At 37.8% G+C, this 8,607-nt stretch overlaps 1 protein-coding gene across 3 annotated transcripts in view; it reads left to right on the top strand.

Moving 5' to 3' along the window:
• Nucleotides 1–8,607, top strand: part of LOC105217953 (tyrosine-protein kinase Dnt) — a 150,153-nt gene that overhangs the window by 76,902 nt on the left and 64,644 nt on the right. The window lies entirely within an intron of this gene.

Here is an 8,607-nt window from a genome sequence, read left to right as displayed (position 1 = left end):
CATCCTGGTTTGTAGCTGTGTCAACTCTCCTGGACCGAAATTCTAAATTGTCGCATTAAGATCATCGATATCTTTGTTTTTTTACCACTAATATAGGTCATTCAATCAGTCATTTATGGTTATCATATTGAGGTTTCATGTCAGTAAAACTTCTCTTTCAAGTCAATGAAGTAACAGAAATCTGTTGGAAATGCTATTAATCCATCGAGGTGTCAACTGCGACCCTACCATTTCCAACTGCTTCTACAATCGCAATTTGATATTGTTGCAAAAACACTCATATGTTAGTGTTTAATTGGCGATTCTTTATGTGTCGCCACTTTAGGCATGCGATTAGCTCCTCAGTAACAGTTGATCCAGGAATAATTGGAAGCGTCTGGCGTAAATCACCCTATTAACAGAATCCTGGCTCCACCAAAAACGTTTATCGACAATCAAGATCTTTTAAAGTCCTGTGCAGTACCTCCAGCGACTTCTTGAATATTTGGAAAATCTTCGTTATAGCGCTATTTTTGGCGATTTTGCCGACTGGTGTTTCGTTCATTTGCAATTTAGGAGTAATTTCAAGGCCGAATGTGCCGTTTGTTTGCCTACTAACAGGTGCCAAGTTACCCCTCTTCCCGTTAACCTTGGTGGTGAAAATTAGTGAAATTGGTTCTGGAATCACATCAGCCCTTATATACTATATGTTATGGTTTTCTATGGGACTTTATGCCGAATATATAGGTCATATTGTGTGTTATCTTAATAAAATTACATCAATAAATTGCGAGAGTATAAAATGTTCGGTTGGACGTGAACTTAGCCTTTCCTTATTTTTTGCAAATTGTTTTGGGCTATCGACACAACCTTGCAATAAATACAAAAATATTTTAACAAAGCAACAATGACAACCTTCAAAATATTATTTTTTTGTTTTCTCTTTTTATATTTTTCGAATAAAATTCTCTTATTGATATCTTCCTCGCAATTTTTCCATATTTACTCACTTTCTAATCTTTTTCTGGCCTTCCACGAATATTTCAAGACTAAAATTAGCCAGATCGGTTTGAACTTCAACAACCAATAACTTCCCGATTTTAGAGCAATTTTAATTTTTTCGCGGAAAGTTAAAAAAATTTAGGGGTGGACCACCCTTAACATTTAGGAGGATGAAAAATAGATGTTGTCCGATTCTCCACCCTAGCCGATATGCACGCTAAGATTCCCGAAAATCGGTCGAGCGGTTTCAGAAGAGTTCAATAACGTACACCGTGACACGAGAATTTTATATATTAGATTTAACAAGAACAAAAGTATGGATACCCTATATATTATAAAGTTAGCTTCTAAATAAAGCTCCAATATTTAGTGTTGCCACCTTTAGCGTTAATTACAGCCAAAAGACTTCTAACTTAACTACAATATTTCCACCTCCGAACTTTACGTTGCTTTGGATGTACTTACATAGGAGCCTCTCATGGCTCTTTCGTCAAATGTTTTCTCTGCCTTTCGTATTTTTAAATTAAAACGATCTCTCATTAATCCAAATTAGTATTTTCCAAAAATCTGGCAGCATTTGGTAATACTTTTTTATCAAATTCCAATAATACCTTCAAGGTCGTATTGCTTTAGTTCGTATTTTAATCTTGTAGGGGCTGAAATAACAATTTTTCCGCTGATTTGTTCGCTCAGAAACATTGATCTCAAAGTTCTGCTGAATAAATCGTGCTGAAACAGTCGGGTCTTTTTTTCATTACTGTTATTATTTTAGTCTATTCACGAGGCATGATCCTGGCGCGCTCTCTAGTCCACTATTTTCGTGTTTATTTCTTTTTTCGATTTTTTTTACCATTGTCCAATTAAATGTTACTGATCAATCACTTTTCACAAATCAAAGATTATATAAGATCCCATATATACATATATATTTTGCGTTGGAACATCTTACGCGATTATAGCCGAATCCACCAGAGCGTGCCACTCATTCCTCCCTCTTACTATTTGGCACCAATTGGAAACACCAAGTGAAACCAGTTCGCTCTCCACCGGAGTGGAAATCTTCCTCTTAATGTGCTTCCACCAACGGGTACCGAATCTAACACTTTCACAGCTGGAGTGTTGTCGTCTATTTGAACAACATGACCTAGCCAGCGTAGCAACTATCTTTTTATTCGCTGGACAATGTTTATGTCGTCGTATAACTCGCACAGCGTATCGTTCCATCATCTGTGATATTCACCATTGCCAATGTCCAAAGGACCATAAATTTTTCGAAATACCTTTCCCTCGAAAACTTCTAGTGTCGCCTCATCGGACGGGACGAGAATAATGAGCGACTTGTATAGTTTCGTTTTGGTTCTTCGAGAAAGGACTTTACTTTTCAATTGCCTACTCAGTTCAAAATAGCACCTGTTGGCAAGAGTTGTTCTGCGATGGATTTCGAGGCTGACATTGTTGGTGTTGTTGATACTGGTTGGAAGCTTGGAAGGTATACGAAATTATCTACAAATACAAAGTTATGACTGTTAGCAATGACGTGGGAGCCAAGACGGAATTTATCTCCTACAGCAATAGATTGAAGAAGTCGCACAATGGTAAGTCACCCTGAATGATGTCTTAATGGTCAGAGTTAGAGTTGTATAATATATGCTTTTGTCTTGTCCGTGACTGAGAGCCCTCTGGGCATCTATGAATGTTGAGAAGTTTTATACCCTGGGAAAAAATGGTTAAAACAAATTAAAACTGCAGTGGTTATTCTCCAGTAATCTCCACTTTTGCTTTTCAAAATTTCTGGTGAGTGTAGACCAATTCTATGAGTTCAAAATTAATTTTAAAATGAAATTTCTGCTGAGTGATCTTCCATCACTTCTTCCAGCCTGCTGAATGGTAGTGAAAGTACAACACCAGGAGATGGCGAACCCGATTCCCCAATCGACGACGATGGAGCAGATGTTCCATTGCCCGACCGTGAAGAAATTCGAATAGCAATTACCCGCTTGAAGAACAATAAGGCGGCGGGTGCCGATGGATTACCGGCCGAGCTATTCAAATACGGCGGCGAAGAGCTGATAAGGTGCTTGCATCAGCTTCTTTGCAGAATATGGTCGGAAGAAAGCATGCCTGACGATTGGAATCTCAGTGTACTCTGCCCAATACACAAAAAGGGAGACCCCACAATTTGCGCCAATTACCGTGGGATAAGCCTCCTCAACATCGCGTATAAGGTTCTGTCGAGCGTATTGTGTGAAAGACTAAAGCCCACCGTCAACAAACTGATTCGACCTTATCAGTGTGGCTTTAGACCTGGAAAATCAACAACGGACCAGATATTCACCATGCGCCAAATTTTGGAGAAGACCCGTGAAAATAGGATCGACACACACCATCTCTTTGTCGACTTTAAAGCTGCTTTCGACAGCACGAAAAGGAGCTGCCTTTATGCCGCGATGTCTGAATTTGGTATCCCCGCAAAACTAATACGGCTGTGTAAGCTGACGTTGAGCAACACCAAAAGCTCCGTCAGGATCGGGAAGGACCTCTCCGAGCCGTTCGATACCAGACGAGGTTTCAGACAAGGTGACTCACTCTCGTGTGATTTCTTTAACCTGATGCTGGAGAAAATAATACGAGCTGCAGAGCTAAACAGAGAAGGTACAATCTTCTATAAGAGTGTACAGCTACTGGCGTACGCCGATGATATCGATATCATTGGAAACAACACCCGCGCCGTTAGTTCTGCTTTCTCCAGACTGGATAAGGAAGCGAAACGTATGGGTCTGGTGGTGAACGAGGACAAGACGAAATATCTCCTGTCGTCAAACAAACAGTCAGCGCATTCGCGTCTTGGCTCCCACGTCACTGTTGACAGTCATAACTTTGAAGTTGTAGATAATTTCGTCTACCTGGGAACCAGCATTAACAGCAATAACAATGTCAGCCTGGAAATCCAACGCAGAATCACTCTTGCCAACAGGTGCTACTATGGACTAAGTAGGCAATTGAAAAGTAAAGTCCTCTCTCGACGAACAAAAACCAAACTCTACAAGTCTCTCATAATTCCCGTCCTACTTTACGGTGCAGAAGCGTGGACGATGCCAACATCCGATGAGACGGCACTAGGAGTTTTCGAGAGAAAGGTTTTGCGGAAGATTTATGGTCCCTTAAGAATTGGCAACGGCGAATACCGCAGACGATGGAACGATGAGCTGTATGTGTTATTCGACGACATAGACATAGTCCAGCGAATAAAAAAACAGCGGCTACGCTGGCTAGGACATGTTGTTCGAATGGATGAAGGTGCTCCAGCTCTGAAAGTATTCGATGCAGTACCCGCTGGTGGAAGCAGAGGAAGAGGGAGACCTCCACTCCGATGGAAGGACCAGGTGGAGAGGGACCTGGCTTCGCTTGGAATAACCAATTGGCGCCAAACTGCCAGAAAGAGAGATGCGTGGCGCGCTGTTTTGGACTCGGCTATAACCGCGTAAGCGGTGTCTACGCCAGTCAAGAAGAAGAAGATCTTCCATCATTTGGAAAACCTATTTGTATAGTAAAGCGAACTTTCTCAAGATCAACAATTTTGTTATTTTGAGATATTCTAAATAACTCTCTTGCAACTTGGATAATGCAATTTAGTCTAATACTATTCATGTATGCTAATTACTTATTAAATAAATTACTTTATACTGCATTAATAAATAGCTGAGGTAATCTCAACCAATTGTTGATTTTTTTTTTATTATTTTAATTTATATTCATTTTATATTGCAAGAAATCAGATGCACTGACTTAAGCTTTCACGTAAATTACGAAGTGCTTTTTGTTCCTTTTTTTGCAATTTATTTTCGTTTGCAATTAATAAATTTGTATTCATTTTATGCCAAAGGAAAATAAATAAATTGCTTAAATAAACACGCATGCTTCTACACATGCCGACACACACATACGCACAAACACATATGTATATATATGTATGTTATAATATCTTTCGGCATTTTAAAAATACTGATAAACTGCTATCGGACATTTTTTAGGTTATCTATCGGGGGAGTTGCAAGCAGTTAAATTCAATTGGATTGCAAAGCTACGGGCAATTAACTTTCTTTATTAACTTTGCTATATAATCAAAGGTGTATGTGTGTTCGTGCGTGTGTCAGTGCAATAAATACCAACGTTTGCATACTTCTCTTGCATATCAATGCACATTGCGGAATACATAATGCAAAAAAAGAAAATCAGAAAAAAAACTGAAAAATTAAAATTTTAAATATAAAATTCCATTGCTTTGCGGCAGCGTGTGTTGCATGTTGTATGTTGTTTGCAACAAAAGCTTACAACTGATAAAATTATTCAGCAAATTAAGCAAATGGAAGCGTTATAAATTCCGCAAAAAATCAAAATTCATAAATGTTAATATTTGCACAATAATAACAACAACAATTCCAACACAATGCATTGATTATGCGAGTGGCAAGGCAAAAATTGCACGATTATGCATCCTTACTGCAGGATTCCAGCAGCGGGGTGTAGATCAAAGGGTGCGGCATGCATTAATAATCATTAATTTGTAAATAAACAGCAGGCCAAGTGGGCGTGAAAGTGTTGGCGAGCACCGCGCTTGTTGCATGTGTGCATATTTAACCAGTGTGTATGTGTGGCGATGCGTTCGAATTGTAGTTGCATGCTGCACGTAGGCAGAAACAATGCAATGCATGCATTGCAACTGGCACAAATGAACGTATGTGTGAGTGTGTGTGTGCGTGGGTGGTGGCATGTAATCAGCAAATAAGGCAGAAAATGGCGGCAATTTGTTTTGTTGTCGTTAATTGCCGCAATAAAGTCAATACACGCAACAGCGCCTACTCGAGTTTGCACTTGCATTGCCCGTGCTTGGCGGGTGGGGCTGCGCACGGCCATTGCAACACTTGCAACATGCATCCATAAGTGGCAAATGCACTGCTATTTATTATTTATTATTACACACATTGTTGCTTTTATTTATTTCGAAAGTTTTAAATCACACATGCATATGCACCCTTGCTTGTTGTTGTTACAGTTGTTGCATGTGCAACATATTTCATTCACATGCTGCCCCTGTCCCAACTTGCTCGTAGGTCTTTATTATCATCGCCTTTTAGTGATCGTTCATGTTCTTTAATCACCTTTTTATTGCATTTCCCACGAAAACCTGCATTGTGCCACCAAGTGTTGCACGAGTGCATATGTGCATGTATACAAGCATTTATATACGCTCTCACTTTAAAATGTTTCTCAACATTCCCGCCAGTGCCATAAAATTGTTGCCTTGGAGATTTAAATGAGTGTATACATACATACAGCTACACACACCCTCGCCTAACCCATACCGTCCCATAACCCCGGCTATTGAGCATTCCTTTAGCTGCCCATTTCCCTTCGTTCGAGCCTATCTTAACAGCTCAATCTTTTATAATCCCATCTTATTAATTGTTTGCTTACACTACCTGTCGCCTTTGTCCGTCCGTCTGTGGGCTGCTTATAAATTTCTTATGTAAATGCGCTTCGATTGGAGTTTAATAAAAATGTTAATCCATTGGATTAAGTAGTCAATAAAACACGCATTGACACGAAACAGCGATGAATAATCGAAACATGTTTTACTTGCCTACATGCAATATTTTAGATTTCGAGGTAGAGAGTGTCTCTAGCCATTAAAAAATTAATGGCGTAAGAAAATAATTCTGTAGATTACGATAAGGCCGAAGAGATTTAACCTTTGTCGTATGTATGTACATTCTTCAATTTGTCAGTCTGGCAGAATTTTAAAAATATTTTCTAAAATATGTGAACCAATAAGTCGTGTTATAAGGGCTTGTCCTCATAGTTCATTGGTGATCTTCGCTGCTTCTTCATCTGAAAAATAGTTACGTTTTAAAATAGCATAAAGATGTTCCATTGCATCTGGGGATATGGAAGTCAATCGAGAAGTTTAATCAAATTGCATTAAAACCATTATTTTATTATTTTTGCAGTATTTTTCTGGTCATGGTTCTGCATGAAACCAAATAAGTCATAACTTGGGAGATATGAGCCCTAGACTGTGGTAATATTATAACTTGAATGCATAATACCATCAATATGACGAAGAACACTTAGTTCACTTCGGCGAAAACATTTCCGCTCTATGAGTGATTCTCCAAAAAATTTCATCGTTTGGCATATGTTGCGATTCTGAACATCAATTTTCTTATTGATCCACGTCCATATGCCACCAATTGACTCTGTGCGATTGTTTTTTGCATCTGACCAAGTGACTTTCATCCAATCGTCAACGATAAAATGTTTATGATTTTTAGTGAATTTTAAACGGGCCTTAAGATGTATTTTACTTATTAATATTTTATATTGCCGCTCAGTTCATCTGACCGTAATTTTTTAAGGATCTTCGAATCGTCTTGTTACTGATATCAACTTCATGGACCTCCTTAATAACTGAAACGAATAATATGTGTATATATGCACTTCCTTAAAACAACTAAATAGATAATCTTTAATTATTTTCTTGCAAAGGTCATATTATCTTGGCCGCTAGGATAGACTTCGGATTTGATTTTTGGAAGAAATATCGCTTATTTTTACATTTATTTTTAGTGAGTGCAGATATTAGACTTATTAGGAGAAAATTAAAAATATTTTTATCGCTTTAAGCAAGTGTAATTGCTGCAATTATTGTTTATTTTTCTTCGTACTGTTTTACTTTTGTATAAGCTTTTCATCCGCAAACGTTTATTTACATTAAGATCCAGAGAATATGATGGCCAAGTCATAATATTAACGTGTTGACTCGAAATAAATTATTTAAGTGGGTCATGTGATGGATTAAAAATATCGATTTTTCTTTTTTTTCATAAATTGCTTACTTAACATGTCTAGAATACGGTAGTAAAGTAATAAAGTTAAGAATTCTTCGTCGTTTTAAAGATAGAGCAGTTAGAAAAATGATCTGTTCAAGGCGCACAAAATTTGCAATTTTTTCTACCAAGAGTCCATTTTGTGGTATATTCACTTGATCGTAGTTCAATGAATTTAAACTTACAGAATAAAACGACGCTATTTTTTTTTGTTTCCGATAAGCCAATCAGCTGGAACCCATTTTTCGAGGCGGGGGAATTCAGAACGCTGTAACTCATGTTCTACACAATATATTTAGCTTAAAATTTACATTTATACTGTCGGATTATAAGTTGATAAATTTAAAATAAATAGATAGACTGATCGTAGGAAAAATTACTTAAAAACAGGGCGTCACATATGATGATTCCCTTAACTAATAGAATGATATGGATCGGTGAATTATCTTGTTGAAAAATCCATGGGACAGGCCCAAAAAGTTCTTTTAATAATAGAAAAACTGACTCCAATGTTGGCCATCAGTTTTTCATTAATAAAAAATAAAATCTATTGTTCTATAAAATGTGATGGCATCCCGTACCATTTGTGCTGGCGGCTTAAACACACTTCTACGCTATCGGGTCCATCTGAATTCAAACGTTTTTCATCAGTAAAAAACAACTGAACACCGATTGAGCACTTCAAGTCAAAATGAAGCGGATTTTCTTTTCATTCTCAGGTTGCTTCTTCATAAGAAAA

Source organism: Zeugodacus cucurbitae, chromosome 3, assembly GCF_028554725.1.
Source record: "Zeugodacus cucurbitae isolate PBARC_wt_2022May chromosome 3, idZeuCucr1.2, whole genome shotgun sequence".
Classification (NCBI taxonomy): Eukaryota; Metazoa; Arthropoda; class Insecta; order Diptera; family Tephritidae; genus Zeugodacus; species Zeugodacus cucurbitae.
Note: the sequence above shows the minus strand (reverse complement) of the source record. Positions and strands in the feature narration are given on the sequence as shown.